Here is a 17,939-nt window from a genome sequence, read left to right on the forward strand (position 1 = left end):
ATCGGTGCGGCGTCCGCAGTAATGCGGTCATTGTACCGGTCTGTTGTGGTGAAGAGGGAGCTGAGTCGTAAGGCGAAGCTCTCAATTTACCGGTCGATCTACGTTCCTACCCTCACCTATGGTCATGAACTCTGGATCATGACCGAAAGAATGAGATCGCGGATACAAGCGGCAGAAATGAGTTTCCTCCGCAGAGTGGCTGGGCGCACCCTTAGGGATAGGGTGAGGAGCTCAGTCACCCGGGAGGAGCTCGGAGTAGAGCCGCTGCTCCTCCGCATCGAGAGGAGCCAGTTGAGGTGGCTCGGGCATCTGTTCCGGATGCCTCCTGGACGCCTCCCTGGGGAGGTGTTCCGGGCTTGTCCCACTGGGAGGAGGCCTCGGGGCAGACCCAGGACACGTTGGAGAGACTACGTCTCCCAGCTGGCCTGGGAACGCCTTGGGGTTCCCCCAGAGGAACTGGAGGAGGTGTGCGGGGAGAGGGAAGTCTGGAGTACTCTGCTCGGACTGCTGCCCCCGCGACCCGGCCCCGGATAAAGCGGAGGAAGATGGATGGATGTTTATGAGTTGCAGCTTTTCTTTTGTTGCTTCATGGCCATTTTCTGCTAGGTAAATAAACAGATCCTTTGTGTCTTTTTTTGCATGCATCTCTACTGTAGCGCCACCCTCCATTTCGCCTAATTATGAGAGTGGTGCCCTGGGTTCTATTCCAATGTATAACCCAAACTCAGGTATTTCAACAACAACAAATTTAATGAATTCTCCAAACCCCTATAAGACCCAAAGAAATATTCAAAGTTAACCCCAAAATTGAAAATCCCATCACAAAACTAATGCAACAACCAAACATAAGAAAACAGAAACTTCTTCACACGTACACTCAATAATATCTTACAACAACGAATAACCTCGGTGCTACACACTTCTTCGACGCACAACAGACTAGAAGTTTCTTACAGAACCTTCTTTTCTTGCGTGCACACAATGAATATCAATAATAAGGCCTCGAATACTCCGGAGTATTTAACACATATAAGAACCCCCTCGTTTCAGGCCTGGACGCAGCTCGTGTGTGTTGAGACCCAAAATTATGGGTCGCTTCACTCTTGAGAGCAAAGGGAAAAAAAAACCGCAGTTTACCTTATCCCCCGTCCACTCGCATTCGGGGTGGATGAAAACTCTAGCGATGTCCGAGGAACTTCGCGCATTACTGGTAGCACGAAGCGCTATCTGGTTCTCCTCAGTCCTCCTCCGTCACACCGGCATAGCAGTTCGATGAGACGGGCTGAAAACTCGTCGCTTTAACTACAACTGGACGTCTCGTCGGATCACGAGGACACCACAGAAACTAAAACTCGCCAACACAATCCAAATGCAGAGAAATGATATTTTCTCTTTGGTTACTTTTCCAGCAACCAAAAAAATATCACCTCCTCACACTCTGGAGCGCTCTTTCGAACACCTCCTTCTCTCACTCTCCTCCGCATCTTCTTTCTCTTTCTCTCTCTCTCTCTCTCTCTCTCTCTCTCTCTCTTTACCCTTCTAGAAAAGTCTCAAAACTTGTTCCATTCGTTCCACCCCTCTCTTCTCTTATTGGTTCGGCGCCAAACCGAACCCCAATCAATTCACAGTGCGTGCAGGACTGGCATAACGTGTAGGTTGCACCTGTTCCAAAAAGTGTGATATAGCTTCAACCAAACTATATCAATTTTAAGAAGCTTTATTTAAATCTTCAAAACTAAACACGCAACCTAGTAGCGCTACAGGGCTACACTACTTTCTGAACAGACTAACAAGTTATCTACATAGTAAATCAAAACACTACCACATTCAGAGGCAAAGCCTTCTAGATTCCGTGCCATTGCCTGGCCATAGAGGCTTGGTGACTCCATGCACTTCTGTGTAAAGATAAAAGCAAACTAGTTCTGCGAGTCAGGGTGGACCTGAATAGAGAAAAAAATGCATTAGCCAGGTCAATGACAGAGAACCATTGGGCACTGGACAGAATCAAGGACAGAATACTGTCCAGGGTTTGGAACACTGGAAGCCCTGTGAGGTACGGCCATGTTTACTCCTATTACATCTTGTACAAACCTCCCTGACCCATGTGCCTTTTTTATAGGTAATATAGGTGAAACCGCAGGTGAGTAAGATATCTCCTTTATCGCTCCCCTGCATGGCAAGTCAGCATGCATTTCAGAAATGCCATCCTCAGCTTCCTTTGGGAGTGGGTATTGTGATTTATGTGGCTGATTATCTGATTCATCATTTACCACTAAAAGTTTGGCTGTCCTTAATTTCCCAAAATCATTCTTGCCTTCTACTCATAACATTTCCACTACCTCGCTCAACCAGTTTACATTGTCCTCATCACCTTCTGTGACAACCCTGATTTCTATTTCTGTCAGTTTCTCCTTTCTTGATGATTTCCCTTTCTATTGTCATGCATGTTTTCGCATCATGCTTCTGCAAAGTTTTGCCTTCCGACATCCATCAACCTTCCTGCTTCACCGACTCACCCACTTATTCACCACTTACAAGTTTTTCCACTGAATTGTTGCCACTCTGCCAAGGGATACATTTACATTTATTCACTTTGCAGGTGCTTTTCTCCAAAGCAACTTACAATGGATACTATGTAGTGTTACTAGTTTTTAGACCCTTCTTGAATGTAGATAGAATGTTTCCGTAGTTCTGAAGGAGAGGGGAAGGTTGTTCCACCATAATGGAGCCAGAACTGCTTTACCTTTCGTGTGCAGGACCACCAAGCGTGCAGAAGTAGATGAGCGAAGGGGTCTAGCTGTTGTGTAGCGGTTGATCAAGACTTGTAAATAGCTGGGAGCAGTCCTATTGATGCATTTGAAGACAATAACCAGGGTCTTGAATTTGATTCGGGCAACTATAGGAAGCCAGTGCAGAGAAATTAGAAGAGGAGATATGTGGGAATGCTTTGGCAAATCAAGCACAACTCATGCAACAGCGTTTTGTAGAAGCTGCAGAGGTTTGATGACAGTAGCAGGGAGACCACACAGTAGAGAGTTGCAGTAGTCCAGACGGGAAGTCACCATGGCCTGGACAAGTAGTTGGGCAGAGTCAATTGTGAGGATGTAGCTGCAGGACTGGGTTGTGGCTTCGATGTGCCTAGAGAAAGACAGAATCACGTCAATCGTTACTCCTGGACTCTTAACTGAGGATGTAGGCAGGATGAGTGAGTTGTCCAGTTTAATCGATAGTTCGTGATCAGACATCCATGAAGAGATATCTGACAGGCAGGCAGCAATGCATGTCGAGATGTCTGACGCACCAGGTGGAAAGGAGAGGAAGAGCTGAGTGTCATCAGCATAGCAGTGGTATTTAAATCCATGGAAAGTTATGACTGGACCAAGGGAGGAGGTGTAGATCAAGAAAAGAAGAGGACCCAATACCGAGCCCTGTGGGACACCAGTTAAGAGAGGCAGAAGAGAAGAACGAGAGCTCTGCCAGACCACTTGATAGGATCTGTCAGATAGGTAGGACTCAGACCATCTTAGTGCCACACCTTTGATCCCAAGCTGGTTAAGAGAGGAGAGTAGAATCTGGTGGTTGACTGTGTTGAATGTTTCAGACAGATCGAGGAGGATGAGGACCAAGGAGAGGGCGGCGGCTCTGGTGGCTTGGAGAGCATCACACATAGCCAGAAGGGCAGTCTCAGTGGAGTGACCATCTTTGAAACCAGACTGATAACCATCGAGGAGATGGTTCCGGGTGAGGAATCAGACAGTTGATCACAGGCTCCCCGCTCTAGGGTTTTAGAGGGGAAGGAGAGGAGAGAGACTGGTCTGTAAGTCAGACTGGGATCCAGGGAGGGTTTTTTTAACAGAGGTGAAATTAGAGCGGTCTTGAAGGCAGCTGGGAAACAGCCAGAGGAGAGTGATGAGTTGATGATCTTAGAGATAAAGGTGGAGAGTTGTGGGGAAATGTTCTGTGGGAGTGATGATGGGATCGGGTCAAGCGAGCAGGTGGTGGCTTGGCGTAGTATCATAAGATCAGATATTTCTGATTTGGAGAGCGGCTTGAATTCGGAGAGGGTAGCTTCCCAGGGAGGTCTACCGTGAACCGGGCAGGTTGATGCTGAGAACTTGTCAGTGATTGCTTTGACTTTGTCTCTGAAAAACAAAGCAAAGTCGTCAGCAATAAGAGAAGAAGGAGGAGGAGGTGGCAGGGGACGCAGAAGGAATGAGAGGGATGCAAAGAGTCTGTGTGGTTTTTTATATGCAGACTGTATTTTATTGTGGAAGAAGGAGGTTTTAGCTGAAGAGAAAGCAGAGTGAAAAGCAGCAAAGAGTGACTGGTAGGCATCCAGGTCCGAGCAAGCCTTGGATTTACACCATCTTCGCTCTGCAGCCCGGAGTTTGGTCTTGTTAGCTCGTAACGTATCAGCCAGCCACAGGGTGGCACTGGGGCGTGCTGGTCTAGCAGACAGTGGACAGAGAGAGTCAAGGGTGGAAGATAGGGCAGAGAGGAAAGTTTTAGCGGCATCATCTGTACATAGATCCGAGAATTGCCCAGCAGAAGGGAGAGTGGCCAGAGTGGCAGAGGCAAAGCTGGAAGGCAAGAGAGATTTCAAGCTGTGGCGAAAGGTGATAACGGGAGCAGAAAGAGGCGAGGAGGTAGTGGTGATGCAGGGTTGAAAAGAAACGAAGAAGTGGTCAGAGACATGCAGCGGAGTGACAAAGAGGGCAGGACAGCCACAGTTGCAGGAAAATACAAGGTCAAGACAGTTACCCGCTTTGTTAGTAGCAGGGAATTGGGACAGGGAGAGATCGAAGGACTGTAGGAGCAACAAAACGTCTCTTGCGTGAATCTTGTCGACATGAAAGTTGGATTCACCCAGGAGAATCAACGGAGCGTTGTCCCCTGGCAGAGAGCTCAACAAGATGTCGAGGTCATCTAAGAAGCAGCCAAGAGGGCCAGGAGGGCGATAAAGAACAACCACAACAAGAGTGATTGGGACAGTGATAGAAACAGCATGCCATTCAAATGAGGACAGGCCATGCAGGTGAAGAGGAAGAATAGAATATTCTCACCAGGGAGAGATGAGCAAGCCTGTGCCTCCACCTCTGCTGGAGGGACGACGGGTGTGACAGGAGGAGTCATTAGTGGAGAGAGCTGAGGGTGTGGCTGAGTTGTCTGGGAGGATCAGGGATTTAGTTAGGGCCAGGAGGTCCAGTGAGAGATGGGAGGCATAGGCTGGTATGAAGTCAACCTTTCTCACAGCAGACTGGCAGTTCCAGAGTCCCATGGAGAAAGTAAAGCAAGATGGAAGGTTTGACAGGAGAGGATAGACCAGGTTAGTGTAGCAGCGAGAGTGCCAAGGTCTCCGGGGGTGGTGAAGTCGGATGACTCGCTTGCCATAGAAGACTTTGATGGTCGACATGGTGGGCACATGATCCTTTGCGGACAGCTATACCGGTGGCCTTCCTCGGTGGACTCCCACAGGTAGACTCCCTTGTCTTTGCACCCTGAGTCTTTGCACAAAGAAGCTGCCGCTACGGATCACCAGCCCCCATTTAAACCAGGCTACCACCAATCAGCAGAGTTTCCTAATCGAAACCGAAACTACTCCAACAATGGTGAGCAAAACAACCAACCAAACAGACGTGATTAATTGAACCACCGAGTCACGCCCACTCCCTGCTATGGGACACAGAAATGATCCGGAGAACGTTTACCCACCAGGGTGTCCTCTGAAATAGGACAGCTGAACAGGCATCAGATTTACATGTTTTTTTCTCTTTCTGCTCTATCACGTTCCTCTCGGCATGGGCGGCATATCGACACAACTCACTCAGTTGGGCTTCCTCCCATCCTAGACAGGAAGTCTTCACTGCTTTCTGCAACTCCAGTCTTAAGCAATTAACAAATAATGAAGCCATTGCTTTGTCTCTCTCGTTCCCAGCTGCAATGCTAGTGTGGTCAGCCAACATTTCTTGCAACTTACGTTCCCATTTACTCACTGCTTTGTCTATTTCTTTTGAGCTTGGATGACTTTGGTCCAATCATTCTGTCAGTTGTACCTTTCTTCAATGTGAGTATTAACTTTCTGGCATTTAGTTTCCCATTTCAGATCTCCGGTTCTTGCATTCCATCCCTCTATCAGTCCATTCCAATCCACCCCTTAGCTGTCTCCTGAGCACCTGGGTTGAGTCACCTCCACTGGAATGGTAGATGTCATCCAGGTCCTTGATAGTTTCCCAGAAACTTTACCCACATATCTGTTCAGGATCTGGCAGGCTACTGCAGACATTAATCAATTCTTGGATGTCCCAGTTCCTCTGCACCAGGACCACCCTTGGATTACCGGCTGAATCTAGGGATCTACACCAATAGCAACTGGTGGTGAAGGCCCCCCCGAGGCTGACTTGCCCCCCCCCCCGCCTTTTCTCACTCTCTCCTCTTCATCTGCTTCAGGTGCATTCAGCCATAGGATGCTCCTCCTTCACTTGCTTTTCCTCCTCCTCAGAGAGCTTATCTCCTCCTGCTGCTCCCCCTTCATCATCCTCATAGGCAGGAGGGGCTGTAGGTAACACATGGTAAAATGGAAGTTCTTTATCTTATTTAGGGTGGCACTTACCTGTTTTTGGAAGGTCCAATGCCTCCGATACCATGTCCCACTGCAACTTGTGCTTCAGCTTTTGCTTGTTGTGTCTTCAGTCTGTGGGCAAGATCATTCACATACTTCTGGGCAGCTTCTAATGTTTTATTTTACCACATTTTCCTATTTCTCAAATGTATGCATGTCATTTCCTCTCACATTGCCACAGCATCACCCAGTTTCTCTTCCTAAAAGGTATTGAGCTTTTTTCAATACAATGGGATCAGCAGTACCTTCTTTGGTCCATTTGCCTCTAGTTTGTTTTTGCCACTTTTTACATTCCTTTTTAAATGGCAGACCTGTTTTATCCCTGACATACCTTCAATGGCTGCCTTTTCTAGTTCTTAGTATAGGCTCATTTCCATGATTGGTCCGTGTATGTTGCATTCATTAATTTTTTTGATTTAATATTTAAAGCAGAATTTTTTTTTTAAAAAAATCTACTTTTTATTGTTTCTGAGAATGCACACAAAAAAGAAAAGGACTTTTTATTTATTTATTAAATGTTTATTAATGTTTTTTTTCCTTTAATCATACAAAATGTAGTAATCAAAATCTCACAATACCAAATATGATGAATGCCCTAAAGTGCACAATATTTCCAATGTAACAAGTAGCCTAAACTAGAACGGGCAGCATAATGGCACAGCAAGTAGCACTGCTGTCTCCCCACATGTGGGTGGTGCGAGAGGATGTGGGTTTGATGTCCGTTCAGTCTGTGTGGAGTTTGCATATTCTCCCCGTGTCTGCATGGATTTCCTCCCACACCACAGTCCGAAGATGTGCTGTTCAGGTGCACCTATAATGTGTGAGTGACAGAGAGAGTGTGTTCTAGTGGATAAGACTATGGATGAGTGACCCATTGTAAGTAGTGTATCTAGCAGTGTCACCATGGTGAATAAGGTGTGTGGGCTGATAACACTACATAGAGTTCATTGGAAGTGAATTTGAAGAAAAGCATCTGCTAAATAAAGAAATGGAAGCTAGAACTTCATGGTGCTTTTAACACCTGCACTTAATTAATAATAAGATTCTTAAGAAGCAGTACCTGAAAAACAAATACTGCCCAGTTTCTCGGTGGTCATGTAGCCCTCCCTTACCGTCAGTCTCTTGCTGCTTTTGAAGAGCACCCAGTGATTCATATTAACTTATGAATAACTTAGAGCGAAGCCAGCATGTTTGATGAAGCCACTGATGGATTATGTACAGTTTCAATTAGTTTACACACGGGTTGTTGAAGAATACCAGAAAACGAAATGACTCAAAGTGAGAACATAGACGGCAAGAAACTATGAATGAGGCATATGTTAAATATTTTACATTTTGAGCAAAACATGGTTTAGTTAATTCATAATTTGTTTTTAAATTTTGAATCAAAAATGAATGAACACAATGTACACGGACCATGATCACATTTAGACCTTTGTTTCTCAAATTCAGTTCCCACCTCAGGGTCATCAGCTGGGTCAGGAGTAAAGTTTACTCTTGGCTCTCCCATTGTTATTTTCGTTTGGTCTCAATCCTGCAATTTATTCTTTCGGGTTTTCAGTTCAAACTAATTTGGTCTGTTTGGTAAGGAAAATTGCAGATGAGATGAGATGATTTTTTTTATTCCACTTCAAAACTTTTTTTGCAGGGTCCTTGACCCTAATTAGCTCATTAGGCCTTAATAGCAATTAGAAGTTATCACCTATTGACTATTACAGAGCTTAATAAATTCCCTGACACTCCGAACATTGGGGTGTTGTGCAACAACCATGTGTTCCTCTGAGAAACTGAGTAAAGATCTGAAAATTATGCTATGCTATGCTATGCTATGCTATGCTATGCTATGCTATGCTATGCTATGCTATGCTATGCTAAACAGGGGAAGGCTATAGAAAGATTGCCAAACACTCTCAGTTTGCAATTTCCACTACCCATAATGTCCTCAAAAAGTGACAGTTAAAGGGAACTGTGTAAGTCAAGGCAAGACCTAGAAGACAAAGGAAACTTTGAGAGGACTGCTTGTCTTCTGACCAGAAAGCCAAAAGCAAACCCTCATATAATTGTAAAGGACCTGCAGGAAGGTTTGGCTTACACAGGTTTGGTGATGCACTGTTCCATGTGCAGCGTTGCTTGTACAAAGATGATCTGCATGGAGTCATCAGGAGGAAGCCTTACAGTAACCTCATCACAAAAATCAACATCTGAGGTATGCAAAATGGCATCTAGACAAGCCAGAGGCCTTCTGGAAACAAGTGGTGTAGACTGCTGAAGTAAAAATTGAACAATCTGACCACAGTCAACAAAGGTTTGGAGAAAAGGGGCAGCATTTGATTTGAATTTGGAAAAAAAAACACCTTGCCAACTGTTAAACATGGGGGTGGATCCATTATGCTTTGGGGTTCTGTGGCAGACAATGGTACAGGAAACATTGTGCGAGTAGAGGGAAGAATGTACTGCGCTAAATATCAGCAAATTTTGCCAACGTTAAATGGTCAGCCAAGAAGTTGTATAAGCAATCCCCTTTGCAACTTCAGCAAGCCAATGATCCCAAACATACTTCAGAAGACACCATGAGCTTCTTGGAGAAAAGCAAGCTGAAGGTTTTGAAATGGCCCTCACAGTCCCCTGACTTAAAAATTATGGAAAAATCTGTGGTTAGATATTAGACGTGCTGTGCAGTTATTAAAGCTATAAGTATGTACAAAGCATATTATTTAGTAGCTAAAATACAAGGAAAGATCTTAAAGTAATTTTCTGAAATGAATAAATAATTATTCTCCCGTCTGTGTATAAGTGAGAAATGGTGTTGCAATATTGTTTTTATACAATATTGGCAGAGGGTGGGGCCAGAAGTATGCTGTCCACATCCTTTTCTTTGGAAGTCATGCAAGCACAGTTTAAAACCAATATTGATTTTCATGCTGTCAATATTTTAATTGGACAAACAATTTTATTTTCAATATATTTCAAGACCTGACAAGTAATACTTGGACCCCTGAGGATTTTTTCTTCTGCTTCCTTCTGGACTGGGAGCTGGCCCTCACAACATACCTGGCGGTGTTCTAAAGTGTTATGGAGAAGAGTTTAAATGTCTTCATGAGCATCTTCCTAACTTCACTGTTAGGCAGTTGTTCCCACATGCTTTAAAGCAATCACAATAACACGAGAAACTAGATCTGCTGGGCCTGAACACTGTAACTGGATCTTGAATTTCCTTGCTGGAAGACCTCAGTCAGTTTGGATTGGTAGCAGGACTTCAAGCACCACCGCACTGAGCACAGGGGCCCTCCAGGGCTGTGTACTTAGTCCCCTGCTTTTCGCACTACTGACTCACGACTGTACTGCAAGATCTAGCTCCAACCACGTGATTGTTTGCTAACGACACAACTGTGGTGGGTCTCATCAGGAAATATGAAACATCATACAGAGAGCAGATAGACTAACTGGCTGTGTGGTGCAGGAACAACAGTCTTCTCCTGAATGTGGGGAAAACAAAGAACATTATTATCAGCTTCAGGAGAGCTCATACCCATCATCTCCCACTGACCATAGACAGTTCTGTCTTAAAGAGAGTCAGCAGCACCAAATCCCTACAGGTACACATTACCAATGATCTCTCCTGGACCACTAACAGTGTGTCACTGTCCAAGAAAGCCCAGCAGTACCTATACTTCTTGAGGAAGCTGAGGAGGGTGAGTGTACCATCACACATCATGCACACCTTCTACAGGGCACCATTGAAAGCATCCTGACAGCTGTATTACTGCATGGTTTAGGAACTGCAGTGTCTCCAACCGCACTACCATACAGCACACAATGACTACAGCTGGGAAGATCACTGGTACCCCACTCCTCTCCCTACAGGACATATACCATGTCCGCAAAGCCTCAAAAATTGTAGACGACCCCACGCACCCGTCCACAGCCTCTTCAGTCTCCTGCAATCAGAGAAAAAATACAGGATGATATGAGCCAGCTCCAACACACTATTCAACAGCTTTTTTTCCCCCAGAAGTCAGAATCCTGAACGCTCTCTGCCACTGTTAACATACTTGACTTTGAATTCCAATCCTGCACCCACACCACCCATCCAGAACGACACCAGAAACTTTCATATGGTATGCAGAGATTGTCCTCTCATGCCACTGACAGTTTCTGCTGAAATCTCACTTAAATTGGTGTCCATTCCAAGTATAGCTACTGTATTTCTGAAATTCATTCCATATCAACCTACATTAGGTTACACTACCTCATTTCCACAAACAATTATTGCACAAAATAACCTTACTTTTTTGTACTATCTCTATGAAATCTTTTTATATTTCTATTTATTGAACTGAACATATTGCACTTTACCCCAGAGCATTTTCAGTTTTGTAGCTTGTTATTGTAAATTATTACAGTAGTAGCAGTATATGTTGTCCTCTGTGTTCACATTGTGGTCCAGGAGGAATGCTGTTTCACTCCTATGTATGTCCTAAACATAATGAGGGATGACAATAAAGCTGGCTTTGACTGTTTTTATTTCCTCTCCTCCCTGGCCTGAGACCTTGGTCTATTCATATCCATATTTATTTAAATGCAGTATCTTTGAATTTGTATTGCAATCTTAGACAATGCTTTGTGTCACTTAGGTGAAAAGAACACTGTAAATAATAAATTGATTTCAGGTGAATTCATGGAGATGTGAAATTGCCTTTAGTGTGAGAATGAGTGAGTGACTGTGTGTAGCTACTCTGTGATAGACCAGTGTCTTGTTCAGGGTGTACCCACTTCAGTCTTGTGGCCAATGATCCCAGAGCAGCTCTGGATTACTGTGACTCTGATCAGGACAAGCGGTTATTGAAATTTGACAAATAGCTGTTACTTAAGTCAAATGAATTTTTTTTTTTTTTTTTTTTATGTTATTTGCTGCAACAAAACATTTGGCTTATACAAAATTTCAACGTGATATAAATTTTTACTTTTAATTCAATAAAAAACTCATTTCATTTAACACATTCAAAAATTCATGTCAGTTAATAGAAATTTTCAAAAAGTGATTCAAATAAAAAAATATATGTATATTTACTATGTAAGAATTCATGGGAATGGCAACTTGTAGCCAAAATCATAGGTAGCCTTGTTTTTCAGTGATGCAGCAAGCTATTTCGGATGAGTGACTTTAGAATTTGCAAATTGATAATATTGCTGCTGATCTACTGTACAGAATAGCCTAAGCTCTTTCATGTCATTTGGGGACAATCTGTAGACTTCATTCTTTAAGTGTGGGACTCTTCTTTAAGGGAGTTGACATAGATTCCATTTTCTACCTTTACCTCAGTCTTCGCAAGGTTCCTGTTAATAACAAAAGCAAAGCAACCGCAAAGCATAATGTACCATGACCACGTGTAAGTATGATATATTCAGTTTATTTTATTTTTGTAACCTTTTTCAAGGCTGAAAAATATCCTCTGATGAGTGCAGTATTCCTTAAGGTTATGAGTCTCTTTAAAAATGTGGTCTATAATATGGAACTTCTTTTATTCTGTGGCATTTCATTTATCATTTTTAACATCATTAACAGTTTGAAACAATTTAACCCTTTTAGTACTGCACACCCAAATGTGGGACTGTGTTCATGAACCTTTAAGTTTCAGCTGTTGAAAGTGTATTTGATTTCCTCACGAACAGACCCCAGCGTGTGTGGATTGGCAGTAATATCTCCTCCCCACTGATCCTCAACACTGGCACTCCACAGGGAAGCATCCTGAGCCCAGTGCTATACTCCTTGTTCACACATGACTGCGTGGCCAATCACAGCTCCAACATAATCATAAAGTTTGCTGACGATACCACCATTGTGGGTCTGATCATCAACAACGATGAGACGGCCTACAGAGAGGAGGTGAGGCTCCTGGCAGAGTGGTGCCAGGACAACAACCTGTCTCTAAATGTCAGTAAAACTAAGGAGCTGGTGACTGACTTCAGGAAACAGGATACGGTTCATGCACCCACATACATAGGAGGGGACATTGTAGAGAGGGTCAACAGCTTCAGATTCCTAGGGGTCACCCTCACTGCCAAACTCACATGGACTGAGCACACAGCATTAACCATCAAAAAGGCCCACCAACATCTCCACTTTCTCAGGCGTCTGAAGAATGCCCGGATGTCCACTACAGTCCTCACCACTTTCTACAGGTGTGCTGTGGAATCTGTCCTCACAGGGTGTATTACATCCTGGGGTGGCAGCTGCTCCATACAGGACAAAAAGCCCTACAGAGGGTGGTCAGAACAGCTCAGGAAATCATTGGCACACAGCTACCAGAAGTCCAGGACACCTACACCACACGCTGCCTCAGAAAGACAATGCGCATCATGAAAGGTCATAGTCACCCCGTATGGGCATTTTTCTTTTCCCTTCCATCTGCAAAACGACTCAGGTCTATTCGAACCCACACAGCTAGGTACAGGAACAGCTTTTACCCCACTGCTGTAAGAATATACAACACTAAGCAATGTGCTACCTCTAGTAACTAGAGTTGGACTGCTACACCCAAGCACATTGGTAAATTACACTGTGACTTTAAGCATTCTCATTCTCTCGTTCTGAGTTCTCTGGCTGTCAACTGGTATTATTGTTACTACTGTTACCATTATTTATTGCTATTGCTGTTGCAATACTCACTGTCATTGTCACTGTTTCGTTTGTGCAGTATTTCTATTGTCTCTGTCCTTGTACATAGTCTGTGGAGAAGCATTCAAAAAGAATTTCATGATACATGTACATGGTACTGTATCTATGACAATAAACTTGACACTTGAAACTTGAACTTGAAACTTCAGTTCAAAGATCTAGTGGTCTTTTTTCTATGGCAGTATATACACATGGGGGGGCACAGTGGGTTGGACCGGGTCCTGCTCTCCAGTGGGTCTGAGGTTCGAGTCCCGCTTGGGGTGCCTTGTGACGGACTGGTGTCCCGTCCTGGGTGTGTCCCCTCCCCCTTCGGCCTTCTGCCCTGTGTTGCCGGGTAGGCTCCGGTTCCCCACGACCCTGTATGGGACGAGTGGTTCAGAGAGTGTGTGTGTGTGTATATACACATGTGGTTAAAATAATTTGCTTACCTTCAAAATAATTACTTTTGTCTACTTAGCTCTGCTGAATCAATATGCTTGTGGTTATTTCTATGTACACATCATGACTGGCTGTGTGGTGGATGCAGGTCAGCAGGTTTTTCTCAATTGTTTAATCTATCTGGTTAGGGGCGCGGTGGCGCGGTGGCTTGGACCGGGTCCTGCTCTCTGGTGGGTCTGGGGTTCAAGTCCTGCTTGGGGTGCCTTGCGGTAGACTGGCGTCCTGTCCTGGGTGTGTTCCCTCCCCCTCTGGCCTTACACCCTGTGTTGCTGGGTAGGCTCCGGTTCCCTGTGACCCTGTATGGGACAGGTGGTTCTGAAAATGTGTGTGTTTGTGTGTGTGTGTGTGTTTAATGTATCCATCAATTAAAAAAAAAAAAAAATCCTGTAAGGAAGACAAAATGAAAAAGCACACACTTACATGAAAATAAATACATTTTTAAATAGCTAAAAGAAAAGAAAATTACATGGGAGTGACAGAAGAATATCACAAAAAGCAAATGTCTGGGCATAATATGTGTAATAGCCTAACAGATATTTCATGGCAATACTTGGTATAATTCTCACACTGCTTATACTTCTAAGATGCTTAAATTTACAGCAGTAACCATTGCAAGTGAAGATAATGGGGGTGAGCCATATTGGCTCCTGCAAAAGAGTTGAAGGATATACTGTAATCAATTGCACCAAAGTAATACCCAATATACTCTGTATAATACCTCATTTACCTGTTCAAATAAATACTCTAGCCATTGATATATCCAACATTTCTTCAATCCATGTATTTCTGTTTTTTGGAGATGCTGAAATATTCTTCTTCTGTGAAATGTATTCTGTAAAAATATTTAAACACTGTGTGATACTGAGTGGGATGGGTGGGGCTTGCGGTGGTGTAGCGGGCTTGGCTGGGTCCTGCTCTCTGGTGGGTCTGGGGTTTGAGTCCTGCTTGGAGTGCCCTGTGACGGACTGGCGTCCTGTCCTGGGTGTGTCCCCTTCCCTTCCAGCCTCACGCCCTGGGTTGCTGGGTTAGGGTGCAGCTCACCATGAACCCTCTTGGGAAAAGCAGCTTCAGCCTGTGTGTGTGTCACAACCTCAGAGGGACACTGCCACAGGCAACAGCTGTTGAAGTTAAACACACATACATGCCACACATCTGCTTCTCATTAAACACGTTTAAAAGGAACAGACTTACTGGCAGTACTTGTGGAATCTCACTGAGACAATTGTCCCCACTGCGCTTGCTCTTCACACACATTGTCTGAACTGCTTGTCTCATACAGGGTCGTGGGGAACCGGAGCCTAACTCAACAACATAGGGCACAAGGCGGGAGGGGGAGGGGTCACACCATGGACAGGACACCAGTCCATTGCAAGGCACCTCAAGCAGGGCTCGAACCCCTGACCTGCCATACAGTGGAACCTGCTGCACCCCCACCCCCCCTAAAAAAATTCAACACCTCACCAGTTCAGTGGAGCAGATTCTTCAGCTTATTCAAATCAAAACAAAGTTCAATGCTGTTGTTTCTCTCTGAGGCAGATTATGTTGAAAACTGGGAGTTGCTAGTGATGAAGTTGACATTTAAGGAATGGAGGCATTGGTTAGAGGGTGTCACACACCCACTCCTGGTGTTGTCTGATCATTGTAATTTAAAGTGCCTACAGAAGGCAAAGAGGCTAAATTACAGAAAAGCAAGATGGGCTTTGTTTTTTTTAAACTCAATTTAACTTCAGTCACCTGTCATCCAGGCTCCAAGAACAACAATGCAGATGCCATCTCCAAACTCCATGAGATGTCTCCAAAGACACAGTCTGAGAACACCATACTCCCATCCACATGTTTCATTGCACCAATCAGGTGAGCTATTATGGAGGAAATTCGGGCAGCACAGGAAAAGGAACTGGGACCACGGGAGCAGCCAAAGAATAAAAATATGTACGGCCCAAGCTTTGCTTGAAACTGGATCCATGACTCCCCTAGTACAGGACTTCCAGAGGTCGCCGGACTCTGAAATTAATCTAAGAGAAGTTTTGGTGGCAATGTATGAGGCAGGAAGTGAAAGACTTTGTACTGGTCTGCACCTCATGCACACAGGCTAAAGTACCATGACAATTGCCTGCCGGGCTTTTTGAACCGCAGCCTATTCCTAAGAGACCCTGGTCCCACACTGTGGCTGACTTCATCACAGATCTGCCAAATTCGGAAGGAAACAAATTTATTCTGGTGGTGAGGGACTGGTTTTTGAAAGTCTTCTATCTGGTGCCTCTGAAAAAATTGCCCTCAGCGATGGAAACAACGGAGGCCTTGTTCCAACAGTTTTTCCATCTGTATGGCATTCCCAAAGAAACTGTATTGGATAGAGGTCTCCAGTTCACAATCTGGCTATGGAAAGCGGTAGATTTATGATTGGGTGTGTCTGTCAGCCTTACCTCTGGGTACCACCCCCAGTCCAATGGAGAGGTGGAATCTCTGAATCAGGAGTTGGGTCAGTTTCTTTGCTGTTATTGTGCCCAGAACCAAACTGATTGGAGTATGTACCTTTCCTGTGCTGAATATGTCTGGAACTCCCTGATCCACTCATCCACTCACCTAACCCCACTTCAATGTGTTTCAAAATACCAGCCTCCTCTTTTCCCCTAGAACACCAAATCCAGTAATTTGTTGGATGAGAATAAGCAGTTGGGGAGGCCTCCTATACCCACCTTCAGCAAGTCACCCAGGCTATAAAGACCAAGGGGGGTCAAAAGATGGCAGAGAGTATGGCTTTTCACATGGGACGTGAAACTACGCCTCCTGTTGAAGAAACTGTCTTCAAAATTCATAGGCCCTTTCAAGATTGTGAGGAACATCAATCCAGTCAATACAGATTAGTTACCTGCCCAGTACAGAATTTGTCCTACTTTCCATAAATCCCTGCTCAAACCCTATTTCACATCACCTTTACAGGTTCAACCTCCCATCAACCCATGTTGGAGGAACTGTGATTCATTTCTCTTTTACATTTATTCACTTAGCAGACACTTTTGCCCAAAGCAACTTACAACAGGTACTATGTAGTGTTAGTAGCCCACGCACCTTATTCACCACACACACACACACACATTTTCAGAACCGCTCGTCCCTTACGGGGTCACAGGGAACCGGAGCCTAACCCGGCAACTCAGGGCGTAAGGCTGGAGGGGGAAGGGACACACCCAGGACGGGCCTTATTCACCAAAGTGACTATATTGCTAGATACATTACTTACAAGGGGTTACTCATCCATGCATCAGTGAAACACACTCACTCCATGACACTTACACAGACTATGAGGGAAGCTGAACAGCCTGTCTTTGGATGGTGGGAGGAAACCAGAACACCCAGAAGAAACCCACACAGACACAGGGAGAACATGCAAAGTCCACACAGACTGAGCAGGGATCAAACCCACGTTCTCTCACACCACCCAGGCGCTGTGAGACAGCAGCGCTACTCACTGTGCCACCGTGCCGCCTTTTTATCTCCTAAGGGATCAGAAAAACATAAAAACAGGACTGAAAAGCTTTTTTTTTTTTTTTTCTTTCCAAATTTGGAACCAGAGATGTTCCCAGCATATTCCATAAGCCTTTCACATAGGGAGGATAAAATAAACAAAATCAGCTGGACAAGAAGTTTAGGTAGCTTCCTTTCCTGTACATTTTTCAACATAAAGGCAACTGGTTTCTTGTTTTCCACAACAGTGATGTTTTTTGCAAGGGATTGCCATTTCAGATAATAAGTAACCATATACACACAAACACAGATAATGCATAATTATGTAAATAAAAGCTAATGTTGTTGTCATGGTTTCGCTTTAATGAGGACGGACTCAAATGCAGAGTTTGATGAAAATATGTTTAATAAAGCCAAAACGTAATCCAAAAAACAAAGTCGTGGGACAGGAGTAGGTCAGGCGATCAGCAAACGTAGTACAGAGGGCTAGACAAAGAGAGTGGTCAGGAAATACAAAGGCAAAGGTTGATATCGGGAAAGGTTCACTGTAACATTACCAGAGAGGAAGCAAGGGTGGCAAAACGAGGTTCTACATCCAGGCTTCCTCGACATCCCTCTTTATACTTGTTTCCATTAGGAAACGGCAGGTGTCGCCAATGTGCTGGCTGCGAGGGATGTGACAGTCGTGAAGCTTTGCAGTATCCATGCATTTGTTTCAGTTCTCTGACCTGAGGG

The sequence above is a fragment of the Scleropages formosus genome, chromosome 10 (genome assembly GCF_900964775.1).
Source record: "Scleropages formosus chromosome 10, fSclFor1.1, whole genome shotgun sequence".
NCBI classification, from domain to species: domain Eukaryota; kingdom Metazoa; phylum Chordata; class Actinopteri; order Osteoglossiformes; family Osteoglossidae; genus Scleropages; species Scleropages formosus.